This window comes from Schistocerca cancellata, chromosome 7 (assembly GCF_023864275.1).
Source record: "Schistocerca cancellata isolate TAMUIC-IGC-003103 chromosome 7, iqSchCanc2.1, whole genome shotgun sequence".
Taxonomy (NCBI): Eukaryota; Metazoa; Arthropoda; class Insecta; order Orthoptera; family Acrididae; genus Schistocerca; species Schistocerca cancellata.
Window position 1 is genome coordinate 187,601,847 of NC_064632.1, and position 15,374 is coordinate 187,617,220.

Consider the following 15,374-nt stretch of genomic DNA (forward strand, 5'->3'; position numbering starts at 1 on the left):
CAGATCTTGTCTCCAGACTCTTTTATTGTCATTTTCTCACTAACCTAACAGCTTGTGCACATCCTCTCTTCGGCGGCTGTAATTCGACCACTGATGGTGACAGGGAAACAAGGCTGACGGCAGTTGTCTAGACCTGTCTCTATGAGTGTTCAGTAGCAGCAGAGTTCTCCCTCTGCCGGTCGACGCGCTGTATCAAAAGTTCGGTGTTTTTCTAAAACATCTTGTATTTTGGTGAAGTACGATAATACAAGGATGTATAACAGGTAACGTTAATTTTAATCTTGCCAATGATGATGGACGAAATGTGCAGTAGCTGCTAGTTTGGCAAGGTTCTGCTGTGGCTGACGTCTGGTACGGTACACAGCGATACGAGTACATACAGAGAACGCCTCACGCTAGGTTTTCTCTTGCGTGGCGTCACTTAGTTATGGTCAGCTGCTGCATAGATGGCGAGCATAACAGGATTGTTTTTGTGCTTTCACCTTAAGACATTCAAATTTTCCCGTCTAACGGCCGACTGTTATGTCTGATCCAACTACGTCCTTCGTCCGCTAAGCTGATCGCAAATGTAGATTGATCCAACGATTGCAGACTATATCTGCCGCAGCACCTCACTCGGACAGTTGCCGACAAGACCCAATCACAGAAGTTCCAGTTGCTGCACCGTTGTTCAAATGGCTCCAAGCAATATGGGACTTAACATCTGAGGTGATTAGTTCCCTAGACTTAGAACTACTTAAACCTAACTAACTTAAGGACATCACACACATCCATACCATCCGTACCTGAGGCGGGATTTGAACCTGGGACGGTAGCAGCCGCGTGGTTCCGGACTGAAGCGCCTAGAACCGCTCTGCCACAGCGGAGGGCTACACCGTTGTCAGCAATCTAACTTGAAACGTCATAGGTCAAAGTCTACATCTGTTTACAGCCTCATTTTATATTCTTTTACCGACAGCAACTCAGACTGAACTTTTCGATAAATTAGTCATCGATTGATAAGTTAGACTAGAACATTATTCAGAACTTATAGATCATTCCCATGGTTTCTCGTCAAACTGAAGCTTTATGTTTCCCCTTGCAGGGCAGAATGTTGCACATAGAGGATAGCGTGCCTTGGTCCGTACTTCATTCTAGCAACTGCTTTTACAATCACATGAAAAGGCCACCATACGCAGTTTTGTATAGTTTTTGTTGCTCCTATGTATAAGGTTGTGCTTTGTCCAACATTTGTAAATACAATGACAGAAGAAAGATCGGAACACCAAAAATAATTAACGTGGAGTAATGAAATTTCGGGAATACATTTGCCTAGGTAGCACACTTAAATGATTAGCACTGCTAGACTCCAAGTTAATGTAAGTGCGAGATAAGTAATTGCAAATGCAAAATGTTGGTACATCTATAAACGGTGTAATGTTGAATGTAAACTTGCAAGCTTACATGAACTGTGTTGTTGATGTGCCGGATGTCAGTTTGTTGGATGGAATTCCACGCCTGTTACACTTGGTCGGCCAATACAGGGACAGTTGATGCTAGTTGTGGCTGACACTGCAGTTGTCGTCCTATGATCTCCCATATGTGCTCGATTGGAGACAGATCTGGTGATCGAACGGGTCAAGGTAACAAATCGACATTCAGTAAAGCTGGCAGTTGATGGTTGGAGTGCTGACACATTATCTGCGTATCCAGTAATGCTGGCAACTAATGGGTTATGCATGGGGATCGTATCAACCTGTACCGCATCAAAGACAGCCTGAAGATGACGCAATGAAGCGTTGAAACTGGTAGTGACAGAATAATTTAAAATCATAAGGACGGCTGTAGGTGTTTTTATTTTTTGTCACGATAGTAATCGGCGGTCGTCCCAGAGACGTCCTGCTAAAATGATGGACATACAAAAGCTTTCTGTAAAGTATGTTGGGTTACAACAACGGTTTGTGGGTGAGCGTTATCCTGTCGGAAAACATCCCACGCAATGCTTTTCATGAATGGCAGCACTACCAGTCGAATCACCAAACTGACGTGCAGTCAGGGTACGAGGGACAGCCGCATAAGTGCTGCTGTTGTCATAGGAAACCGCACCCCAGACCATAACTCCAGCAGTAGGTCCAGTGTTGAAGCACCCTTACAGGTTGGTAGCAGTCCCTCAACTGGCCATCTGCTGACCAACAAACGGCTATCCATGGCACCGAGGCGACCCAGCTTTCATCAGAACCCCCCCCCCCCCTCCCCGACAATGGTTCGGACTGTACACGTCTCGTCGCAATTGTTCCACGATAATAATGATTACAGAAAGAGTCTATATCATTCCCGCGTACTTTGCGGCTCATAGAAATTGAGCCGTGCTCCGGCTCGGGTTTGTGCCGTTGATAGGTAGGCGAGGTGTATTCGGACTGTGACCTCTCGTTTTGTTTGTCCGTTCACTGGTGCCACTACGTTTGCTCGCTTTGTCTGTCCGTGAGTGGCAGCAGAGGCGTTTATCGATAGCGAGTACTGTGGTACTATCTTTGGAGCGACCTCTAGTATTTCCGGGTCGTCGTGTGTCGGAGTTCAGTTGGGACGGAGCAGCAGTGAGGTCCGACAGCGCCAGTATCCGCCGAGGAAGCTGGCGATATTTGCACTGCCCGATGGAAAGATGTGGTCGCGAGAGTGCATGACCACGTCGAGGTCCGGATTCAGCGAGTTAAACTTGAATCGATCGTTATATTCGAGTAGTGCAACTTTCACTTGTGTGTGTGTCCGTCCGTCGAAGTGACCTCATGCCACCAAGCTGTCAGTTGGCGGTTTTATACTCCGACGTTCCCCTTGCCTGACTTGATTGGCAACGACCGATGGTTGGTCGTTCAGTCGATCGTCTCAGAGGACGACGTGTATCTGGTCTGTCGACCGTTTCTGTGTTCATAGCGTTCATGGCTACGTGCAATTCGTCTTGTTGCTATACAGTGACTGTTTCAGCATTGTTTGAGTTGTTTCTCGAATTGTCTTTTGCGGTTCAACGTGCATCTAGTGAGATTTTGAATAGGCAGTTTGGTCTTAGCCCTGTCTGCGCACTAGGATTTGGTGGAGCCAAATTGTGTAATTAAATGCTTGTCATTTGACGATGCTAACTATTATTCTAGCGTGGTATTGGTTATCCAATCTTAGGTGGATTTGATAAGAGGATTGATCGGCGTTCAAACTGTCCCTAGTTTGAGTTGCCATCCTGTTAGGTGAGCATAACTCTTGGCTGCCTGTCTCACCACCTGCGCAGTTGTAGGGGCTTTTCTCAGTTCGATCCTTAGAGCACTTTCTGTGGAACACTCCCATTTTTATTTAGTCTGATTGTGTCAATTGTTAAAAATAACGTTTTATTTAAATTATTCCTATTGCTTGGTTGCCTTCAGTGGACAAATAATTTGAATTCTTCTTATAAGGCCTTCAGCCGTCAGTGTAGCTTATGTTACAGTCTCTTTTTTAATGACTGTTTTAAAAATTATTTTGGTATTTTCAACGTACTTCAGGCCTTCAGCCGCTAATTGTTCTGAAATATTGCTTGTGGCCTTCAGCCGACAAATAATTTGGAATTCTTTGTGAATAAGGCCTTCAGCCGTCAGTGTAGCTTGTGTTACAGTCATTTTCTTTTAAATGATTGTTTTTAAAAAATTAGTTCCTTAAATAAAGTGTATGTGTTTACTGTGCAACCAACGGTAAGTGATTCGGCCCCATTCACACGTTTCCCTGATTTCCCTAAGTCCCACGTCTGAGAAATGTTGGTGAAGTTCGTCAAAGGTACGCTACTCTGTTCCCTGATAGGAATGTTCCGTCTGCAACGACGTTTCGCAGTATTGTTTGCTGAAACGGGAAGTGTGAAACCTGGGGAAAGAGTCCGACCGCGGCCTGTGTCAAATGGTTCAAATGGCTCTGAGCACTATGGGACTCAACTGCTGAGGTCATTAGTCCCCTAGAACTTAGAACTAGTTAAACCTAACTAACCTAAGGACATCACACACATCCATGCCCGAGGCAGGATTCGAACCTGCGACCGCAGCCGTCTCGCGGTTCCAGACTGCAGCGCCAGAACCGCGCGGCCACTTCGGCCGGCGGCCTGTGTCAAACGAAAATAACACAGTGAATGTTTTAGCTGTGTCTGCTGCAAATCCTCACATTAGTTCTCGACAAACTGCACGAGGTTCAGGAATTTCGCAAAGAAGTGTTCTAAGCGTACTGCATGCACAGAAATGGCATCCATTTCATTTATCACTGCATCAAAAACTGCTTGGTGACGATTTTAACAATCGCCTAAATTTTTGCAGCTGGATACAGGAACAACTGGCAGTCAATGATAATTTCATTTCACAGATACTTTCACCAGTGAATCAAATTTTACGAATCGTTGTCAAGTGAAGCGATATACACTACTGGCCATTAAAATTGCTACACCACGAAGATGACGTGCTACAGACGCTAAATTTAACCGACAGGAAGGAGATACTGTGATATGCAAATGATTAACTTTTCAGAGTATTCACACAAGGTTGGCACCGGTGGCGACACCTACAACGTGCTGACATGAGTAAAGTTTCCAGCCGATTTCTCATACACAAACAACAGTTCACCGACGTTGCCTGGTGAAACGTTATGCCTCGTGTAAGGAGGAGAAATACGTACCATCACGTTTCCGACTTTGATAAAGGTCGGATTGTAGCCTATCGCGATTGCGGTTTATCGTACCGTGACATTGCTGCTCGCGTTGGTCGAGATCCAATGACTGTTAGCAGAATATGGAATCGGTCGGTTCGGGAGGGAAATACGGAACGCCGTGCTGGATCCCAACGGCCTCGTATCACTAGCAGTCGAGATGACAGGCGTCTTATCCGCATGGCTGTAACATACCGTGCAGCCACGTCTCGATCTCTGAGTCAACAGATGGGGACGTTTGCAAGACAACAACCATCTGCAAGAACTGTTCGACTATCAGCTCGGAGACCATGGCTCAACGACGAACGTGGGTGCACGAATGGCAAAACGTTATTTTTTCGGATGAATCCAGGTTCTGGTTACAGCATCATGATGGTGGCATCATCGCGACATCGCGATGAACGCACATTGGAAGCGTGTATTCGTCATCGCCATGCTGGCGTATCACCCGGTATGATGGTAAGGGGTGCTATTGGTTACACGTCTCGGCCAGCTCTTGTTCCCACTGACGGCTCTCTGAACGTTACATTTCAGATGTGTTACGACCCGTGGCTCTACCCTTCTTTCGATCCCTGCGAAACCCTACATTTCAGCAGGATAATGCACGACCGCATGTTGCAGGTCCTGTGCGGGCCGTTCTGGATACAGAAAATCTTCGACTGCTGCCCTGGCCAGCACATAATCTAGATCTCTCACCAATTGAAAACGTCTGGTCAATGGTGACCGAGCAACTGGCCCGTCACAACATGACAGTCACTACGCTGATGAACTGTGGTATCGTGTTAAGGCTGCATGGCAGCTGTACCTGTACATGCCATCCAAGCTCTGACTCGATGCCCAGGCGTATCAAGGCCGTTATTACGGCCATATGTGGTTGTTCGGGGTTCTGATTTCTCAGGGTCTATGCATCCAAATTGCATGAAAATGTATTCACATCTCAGTTCTAGTATCATACAATTGTCCAATGAATAAACGTTTATCATCTGCATTTCTTCTTGGCGTAGGGATTTTAATGGGCAGTAGTGTAATATACCTAATTGGTCAGTGGAGAATCCCCGTTGGGTAGGGCAAGTTGAACGTCAACGCCCGTGTAGGGTCAAAGTTTAGTACGGTATTTCGGGTTCGCAAGTTATTGGCCCATACTTTATAGAAGGTAATCTGACTGGTTAACTCCACAGCGACATTTTGGATAACGGTTTACCCATACTAACACTTCCGCTACGGTGAACTTCTGTAGAAGACGGGAGCGAATCTGCCGCTCAGCCGGTGGTGTGCTGCAACAGTCCCGCCTCGCGTCGCATTTATCCGCTCCACTGCACTCGACTCGTATGGAAGTTTGACCCATGCACCATCGAGCGGCTTTGTTCAAAGTCTGTAGTTAACAAAAGAGCCACTAGACGGCAGTTGTACTTAGTTTCAAAGCGTTGGTTTCGCCTGAGTCGCGCTGCTCATTTCCCGCCTTGTTTCTAATCTGAAGTGACGTGTTGTTGACCTCAGTTAGTTTCTAGTAGAAGTGAAATGGCAGAGAAGCCATATACTGTGGTGGAAGCTCTTTCTCTCATACTGGGTCGTTGGTTTGGAGATGAAGGCGAATCATCGTCCGAATCTGATGATGAACATGAAACACATATAGTAGCTGCTCTTATATCAGGTACACGTGCCATGCTCCAGCTGTTCTATTGACATCCGTAGTCTTGTATTTGTGCACAGACTCGGTTCAACAATATCAAAAACATGTGTGATTTGTATAAATATTTTACCGAATAAATATTTAGTATAAAGTCCAATGATTCCGATAACACCACAAGTGTGAAAGCAGGACAGAGTAGCGTAGCGGGGAGCGCGAGAAATGCGCCGTGCAGCGGGCACGGCCGGGGGGTACTGGCGCTCGCCCGCAGCGCACGACGCAACAGTCGCCGTGCCGGCGCGAAAGGGCTAATGGACGATGTTCCACTTCAAACGAGACAATGTGGGGTTCCAACACGATGGATGCCCAGCGCATTATTCACGACTAGCTCGAGAAGTTTTGAATCGAAACTGTAAGGGTCGATGGATTGGACGAGGAGGTCCTCAAACGTGGCCCGCACCTTCACCCGATTTGCCTTGTCGCGTAATCCCCAACGCGCTATTGACTTTATACGCAGTTTATGTGGCATATCATTTTAATGAACTGTATACTGCTTACTGTTGCGAGCACAACAGATAAAATGCGATTCTCACTGTTAGTTTCTGCAGTTGAAAGTATTTTAACTTCGTGCACCTTGAGAGATGATGATGTTTGGTTTGTGGGGCGCTCAACTGCGTGGTTATCAGCGCCCGTACAATTACCCAATCTTTGCTCAGTCTAATTTCGCCACTTTCCTGGATGATGATGAAATGATGAGGACAACACAAACACCCAGTCATCTCGAGGCAGGTGAAAATCCCAAACCCCGCCGGGAATCGAACCCGGGACCCCGTGCTCGGGAAGCGAGAACGCTACCGCGAGACCACGAGCGGCGGACAAATGAAGGGGAGCCAACAGCACCCGGTGTTCCCAGGCGGTCACCCATCCAGGTACTAACCGGGCCCGATGTTGCTTAACTTCGGTGATCGGACGAGATTTCGTGCGCCTTGATCTATTACGTGGGGAGACGCCGTGCCCGTATGATCCTTAGTTTGCAATCTATTTTTATATAACCCTGATCTGGCTTGTTATAAATGGAGCACGAAATCATTACTGTAACTAAGTATGAAATTAAACATGTCCTTCGCTACTTTCATCTCTGAAACGCACTGAAAATTACTCTTATTACACGTACAAAAATTACAGTATGTATATTCGCTAAACGTAAAAGCTGCGGTGGATTCTTTAATATATGAACACTATTGATTGCCACGACTAACACGAGAGCATGAAACTAAAAATGAAATTTGGTTTTTGTATTGTTAGCCAGAACAGGTTTCATCACAGCAGTCTTTGATATCACACAAGTAAAATTTTATTGCTCTTATTTACTTAAATTATTTACGTCACTGATATTGTAATAGCAGTTGCCCATGTCCACCCGAAAATGACATAATAAAATCCACCAGTCACCTCTGAGGTCTCTGGGAAGCTGAAAGAAATAATTTTAATGTAGCGTTACCTGCCCGCTTAATTGCGGGAAAACTGCTTTCATTTAATTTAAATTGAATTTGCCGCGGCAGCGGCTCCCGCAATCTGTGCACAGCTCTGCGTCATGAAAAATTCTGAATATGCTGTAAACGGCTAAAACGTGGAATGAAATATTGAGCAAGTTAGCAATAAATTACTACAACTATTTTTAACAATTTCTATATTTAAAAATCAACATAAATTTAAGGTACACAACTTTTACGTTCATCAGCCTCCAATGGCGTCTTACTCGAACAAGGAACAAAAGAAAGCTAACCAATCATTCAATCGAGCGTTACAGGCTCTTACAACTTTGACGGCTACAAAAAAGACAGAGAAAGTAATATTTCAACTTCCAGTATTTATAGGCAAGTTAACATGCAGCTTTGTTATCTTTTTAAATTATCATTGTCTGCTTAGATTTCTATACTCGGCGACCACAGACGTTATTTGCAAAATATAGATACATAATTATTGCACAAACGTAAAAATGAAAAATGATTATTTCTTTTTTACACAGTCTACATAATCGACAACCGTTCACACAGAGATCAAATAATAATAATAATAATCCAGATAAATGTTTCTTTTTTCACATATATTTCGACGATTTTGTGTATGTCTTGCCAGGAGATGTCACATTCTGCAGATTTTTTCCTGTGGGGATGGCTAAAAGAGAGAGGTTACATGGATGTACCAACAACCCCCGAAGATATGCGGCAGCGAATTCGTAACGAATGTGGAAGCATTAGCGCAGAGACACTAATACATGTCGGATTGTCATTCACAGAGCTGCAATGCACATTAGAAACAACGGAGAACATTTCGAACATTTGCTGCACTGAAACACTTGTGAGAAGCAAGGGGAGGCAAACTAATCAAGCACCCCGAGATATTGAGAGGCAAGGGGACTCACTCAAATCAAGCTTTTCGAAGGGAATACATTACTACTACGTCAACGTAGTTGTTCATGGGTAGCGCTAAATGTAGTCTAATAATGCACTGCGGGAGGGTACACGGTGTAACATGATACCATTTTCTCAGATATCAATTAATGTACTTTTATTTCCCTAACTGTATATGTATTTTTGTGAAATATTACCGTATTACAATTATTCATGTGTGCCGATTACAGCGTCATCTATCATGAAACAAAGAAATGTTTCGTACAAAAGTTATGAGCTGTGCTACGGCTCACGTTGGTGCTGTTTGTAGGTTTCCGTCCTCTGTTGGAGGCCAGACGGTATCGTTTAATTGGCATGGTTGCGGTTGTTTGCCTTCTTCTCGTGTTGACTGGCGCCACTTGGTTTCGCAAGAGTTGCCTGTCCGCTAGTGGCAGCAGCGGCGGTTATCGATAGGTAGTAACTGTTGCCCTATCTTTGGGACGACGTCGTTGTATTTCCGTGTCGGGCGAGTGGCCAGTTCGGTTGGGGACTCAGGAGGAGCCAGGTCCGCGCAGTGAGAGAACATTCGGGACTGCTGGCGGCGCGCATGGTCTGCTGGATGGCAGGGATATGGTCACGAGGGTGCACGACCTCGTCCTAACCCAGATCCTGCAGGCTTTAAGATGAGAGCATTTAAATTCAAGTAGGGAAACCTCCATCATTGTGACATCTCGCGATTCTCCAGTGACTCGGGTTCATGTTGCAGCTCGTAGTGCTGCCGAGGCAAAGAGCAGCGAGTGGAGTGCTTGGGGAAAGCGGATCTGATTAGCTTCCTCGACTTCTTATTACTATTTACTGCGTTCAGCTTATTAACATTTGTTAAATTCAACCACCGTTATTTTTCCTGCCTGGTGGCCGCTAACGCTCCAGTTGCCTGCCCTGGGGATTAGTGTATGTAACAGCAATGTACGTTTCCTCGCCTTGCCCGTGCTGTCTGGTAAGGCGTGTAGTTTTGACAGCTTTCTTGATTGTAGGACGTTTGTGATTCTTCTACTCTGGTGGTAGTGTTTCCTTTCTCGTTCTGGGCGCTCTAAGCACAGTTTTCTGGACGTAGTGCACTCCGCCAGTTCCGGCTTTGGCGTGTTGTTCCGTTCTTGCATTTTGCTTGTCGGTCGTCAGGTAGCTTCAGTAAGATTATCATTAGTCACTCGTTGGACTGCCACTAGTCTGAGTTACCATCTTGTGAAGTGAATGCAGCTCTTGGGTGCCTATGTCATCGCTCGTGAAAGTGTTTGTCGCTGGACCTTCTCAGATGTCGATTCCTGAAGCACCGTTTTGTGACTGGTCCTTGGGTTTTATTACTATATATTTATAAATCCAGCAGTGTAAAGGTTGTGTTACAAGGTTACCAGCATCATATTTCACCCGTTTGGTGGTCAGTTGCTTGTTACTTTTAATTAACCGTTGCTTGGATCTGCTGTTTTACAGCAGGTTTCTAAAATTTTTATATAATTGCCGTTCCTGGCATGTAAGGCCTTCAGCCGTGATCACAGTGGCTTGTTTTTATCAAACATTATCTGTATCTGTTTTATGGTGATATTCTAAATTGTAACGCACTGAAAACACTATTATTTACACAGTTGTTTATTCCTTCATTTATAACGTGTGGTATTTTTTTGTTGTTGTTGCGTCTGAAATTAATGTTTTAAATGAAACGTGTAACTGAAAAAGGCAACCAATAGTAACTGATTACGGCCACGTCCACAATTGTAACCGAATCCTGCCTTCTCTTGAGTATCAGGCCTCATGTTACATACACTACTGGCCATTAAAATTGCTGCACCACGAAGATGACGTGCTACAGACGTGAAATTTAACCGACAGGAAGAAGATGCTCTAATATGTGAATGATTAGCTTTTCAGAGCATTCACACAAGGTTGGCGCCGGTGGCGACACCTACAACGTGCTGACATGAGGAAAGTTTCTAACCGATTTCTCATACACAAACAGCAGTTGACCGGCGTTGCCTGGTGGAACGTTGTTGTGATGCCTCGTGTAAGGAGGAGAAATGCGTACCATCACGTTTCCGACTTTGATAAAAGACGGATTGTAACACATAGCGATTGCGGTTTATCGTATCGCGACATTGCTGCTCGCGTTGATCGAGATCGAATGACTGTTAGCAGAATGTGAACTCGGTGGGTTCAGGAGGGTAATACGGAACGCCGTGCTGGATCCCAACGGCCTCGTATCACTAGCAGTCGAGATGACAGGCATCTTATCCGCATGGCTGTAACGGATCGTGCAGACACGTATCGATCCCTGAGTCAACAGATGGGGACGTTTGCAAGACAACAACCGTTCAAACAGATTTCGTGTTTGCAGCCGGTCGTCGTAAACTTAATTGCACGATATTTCGGCTGGACAACTGCCAGCCCTCCTCAGGTGAGCCGAACGAGGACTGACGAAGACGTTCTCCGCTCCAGCTTATATAGTGCACTGATAGCACTGCCGCGCATGCGTTGCAATTGCGGTGACAGAAGGGCCACACCGCCCAACTGCAGCGCCCTCGCTGGTGAAACTGCAGTACTCAGCTGCCGTCGGTATTGTCGCTGACCGCAGCTATCGAAGTCTTCTGGCTTCTTCGTCTCGAGCAAATTTCGGAGATGACGGGATTCCATGCGTTATTCAATTGGTAACCACTATCACGGTTCATTAGGTTTCCTGCAATGCGTATTTCAACTGTTTCTTTGATAATGGCGTCCCAAAACGTTGTTGAAGTGGCCAAAATCGAAGTTTTGTCGTACTCCATTGACTGTCCGTTAGAAATACAATGTTCCGCGACTGCAGACTTACTGGGTTGCAGTAGGCAAGTGCAACGTTGATGTTCTTTACAACGCTCTTCCACTGTACGCGTTGTCTGTCCTACATAGGCCATAACACATTGACAGGGTGAAAGGGTACAGTACAGCCCGACATTGAAAATAGGTACAACATTCTTCGTTATTCTTGTCAGTACAACATATTATTTCTAATAATAACTCAATTTCAATTAATACAGCGAAGCCGGATACCAGTGTGGGAAAGAATGACAATTTATTTATTTAATTGATCACATGTGCACTCCCACAAAATAAATCCCTAGATCCAGTTTGGTGAGATCTGTGAAATGAATGAATGTATGGTCATCTGCTAACCGCAGATAGTGAATGTGAATATATGATCAATTTTGAGACGATTGTTTGGCCACCTTTGGTGGAACCAAAGAGATTAAATTTACCAGAGCTTTGAGCGCCTGAAATGTGGCTGGCCAATACGGTAGCAAGGTGCTCCCCCACTTCGACAGAGCTGAGAGAGGACCTGAAGAAAGGCCATGTTTCAGCACCCTGCCGCTGGATCTAGTGATGGTAAGACCTGTCTTAGGTGTGCTCCGCAAAGAAAACAGAGTGGAGGCGAGGCATGCATGTGAAATACTTAAGAGTAGTTAGTACAATAATTTCTGTATTTCAGGAACCTTTGTGGGGAGAATTAAATGTCAGGCGGGTAATATTAAGAGGATCGTAGTAATCTTCGGAAGTGACCAACGGTCACAATGAAACCACATGTACCAATAAGTTGAAATACTTCCGAGTACTTAAGTTAAGATAAATTACTAGCGTGTCTACTATAAGTTGGAAATATTTAACAAATGGCGTGTGCAGGACTTGAAATTAGAGACGAGTACTTCCACGTGGTGAGTACTGTGTGAGTCTCAATCTGTGTATGAGACAAAGGATAAAGAGAAGTACTCGTCCACGGTATCAGTTGAGGACTCGCGTGTGTGATGAATATGTTCTTAATATTACTTTGCGTGTTATGTTTCCGTGTGACGCTTGATTCAAACTATAATACTCTGAGAGAGAAGCAAGGTGAGTCAGCCGTCTATCCAGCAACGCCACTTGGCTTGCATTGCACAGGAAGACGTGCATATATCCTCCAGAGTTCATAGTAGGAAAGAAAAATTACGAAGTGGGGCAGTGTCGTGTGAAACTGGGATAAATACTAATTGAGGTGGTAAAGCTGAAAGTGATAATGTTGTGACTATTCCTTGTGTTGTATTCCATGTTGCAGTGTGGTGTATGTCATGTAATTAAGTATGTGTGGTTTGGATGGGAGAATAGCAAGGTAGTTTCAGTGGTAGTGGCTTATGCATGTTCCTTTTTTACCGCTCGGTCTGGAGGAAACTTTCGTGACGATGGTTGTGAGAGTCGAAGTGTGAGATATAGCAAATCCACCATCCTATCCAGAAAGTGCACTGTAGCGTTAAATAATTACGAGACCATAAGATAGAGAATCACCAATGTAAAGCCATGCCCACTGAGCGGAATTTCTCATGTGTTATTGTTGTAGGTTATAGAATGTGTGTGTTTAGGTTATAGAATTTATCGGAATAAATAAGATAGTGAAAAGAAAAAGATTGGTGGCCTTTGCCTTCGAACAGTGTGTTGCCATGATACCCAGAATTTATAATGTGTGCGCCATTCATATGCAGTGCGATGGCCACGTGTTGATCAAAGCCGTTGAATAAGAACGAAAATGTGGTATTGCTAGTGCGTAGTGAACAGTCAGAGTTGTGTAAATTACTAATAGTCAGATGTGCGTTTCCGCTGCGTAATATCCAAGCAGGAGAATAACTTTTAACTTCATTGTGAGTACTAGAGTTCATGTTACTCGATAAATAAGAATGAATCCACTCGCTTGGCAGACCAATCATCTTACAGGCCTGACTGCTTGATGCCACAGTAAGAGCAAGGCATGCGGGTGCCTCTCAAGGGTATTTTGTAAATTCCCGCCTTCCGCAAAAACAAATCATCCTTCACCGATCACAGTAAATCTGAAATCTTAGAAGGCGGACGAAAAACCACTTTCACATTAAAATGATTAAGAATCCTTGCTATCTTGAAGGAGATATTTCCGACAAGGGGGAAGATAAGCTAGGGACTTGGCTGGCGTGTCCTCCTCTTTATCCACTTCCCGGATTCTGACTCTAGTTGAGAATGCCCTGTTAATTCGCCGGGTAGAGTACCCATTGTCTCTGAACACCGTCCTCAAATGCGCCAGTTCCTTAGGCAAATTCTCTGCATCCGACACTGTGTGTGCCCCGTGTACAAGGGTTTTAAGTACACTCATGGTCTGGGATGGGTGATGGCAACTTGAAGAATGCAAATACAAATCAGTGTGAGTGGGCTTGCGATAGACGGAATGTCCCACAGTGCCGTCACTCTTCCGCTTAACCAAAACATCCAGGAATGGAAGGCAGTCATCTTTCTCTAGTTCCATAGTAAATCGAATATTCTCTGTGGGGCCACACTATGAAAGTGTCATCGACGTATCTCCAAAAAGCAGATAGTTTACAGACAGCTGATTCAAGTGCTCTCTCCTCAAAATCTTCCATAAAGAGGCTAGCCACTAGAGGAGACAGAGGGCTGCCCATGGCGACACCGTCAGACTGTTCAAAATATTCCAGGTTAAAAATAAAATAAGTTGAGGAAAGACTATATCGAAACAAAGCAGTAATGTCCGATTCAAACTGTTGACCAATTAGAATCAAGGAGTCCGCAAGAGGTACTTTTGTTAAAAGGGAAACTACATCGAAACTCACTAGAAGATCCGAACTACGTAAGTGGAGAGCCACCATGGCAGCGTACCACCGAGACTGTATGGTCTTCCTAAAGTGCATAAAGAAGGTCTGCCTTTACGGCCTATAGTGAGTAATATTGACGCACCCACATATGATTTAGTCAAACATCTAGCTTCTTTGTTGAGACCATTTGTTGGCAAATGTTCACACCATATACGGAACTCTGCTGATTTTATTAACAGACTGGGGGCTCTCCACTTACGTACTTCGGATCTTCTAGTGAGTTTCGATGTAGTTTCCCTTTTCACAAAAGTACCTCTTGGGGACTCCTTGATTCTAATTGGTCAACAGTTTGAATCGGACATTACTGCTTTGTTTCGATATACTCTTTCATCAACTGTTTTTGCGGAAGGCGGGAATTTACAAAATACCCTGTCAATGTGGTATGGCCTATGTAGGACAGACAACGCGTACAGTGGAAGAGCGCTGTAAAGAACATCAACGTTGCACTCGCCTACTGCAACCCAGTAAGTCTGCAGTCGCGGAACATTATATTTCTAACGGACACTCAATGGAGCACGACAAAACTTCGATTTTGGCCACTTCAACAACGTTTTGGGACTCCATTATCAAAGAATCAGTTGAAATACGCATTGCAGGAAACCTAATGAACCGTGACAGTAGTTGCCAATTGAATAACGCATGGAATCCCGTCACCTCCGAAATTTGCTCGAGACGAAGAAGCCAGAAGACTTCGATAGCTGCGGCCAGCGACAATACCGACAGCAGCTGAGTACTGCAGCTCCACCAGCGAGGGCGCTGCTATTGGGCGGTGTGGGCCTTCTGTCACCGCAATTGCAACGCATGCGCGCCAGTACTATCAGCGCACTATATAAGCTGGAGCGGAGAACGTCTTCGTCAGTCCTCGTTCGGCTCACCTGAAGATGGCTGGCTGTTGTCCAGCCGAAATATCGTGCAATGAAGTTTACGACGACCGGCCGCAAACCCGCAACCTGTTTGAACAGCTCATTCAGCGGAAAAATTTGAAATTTG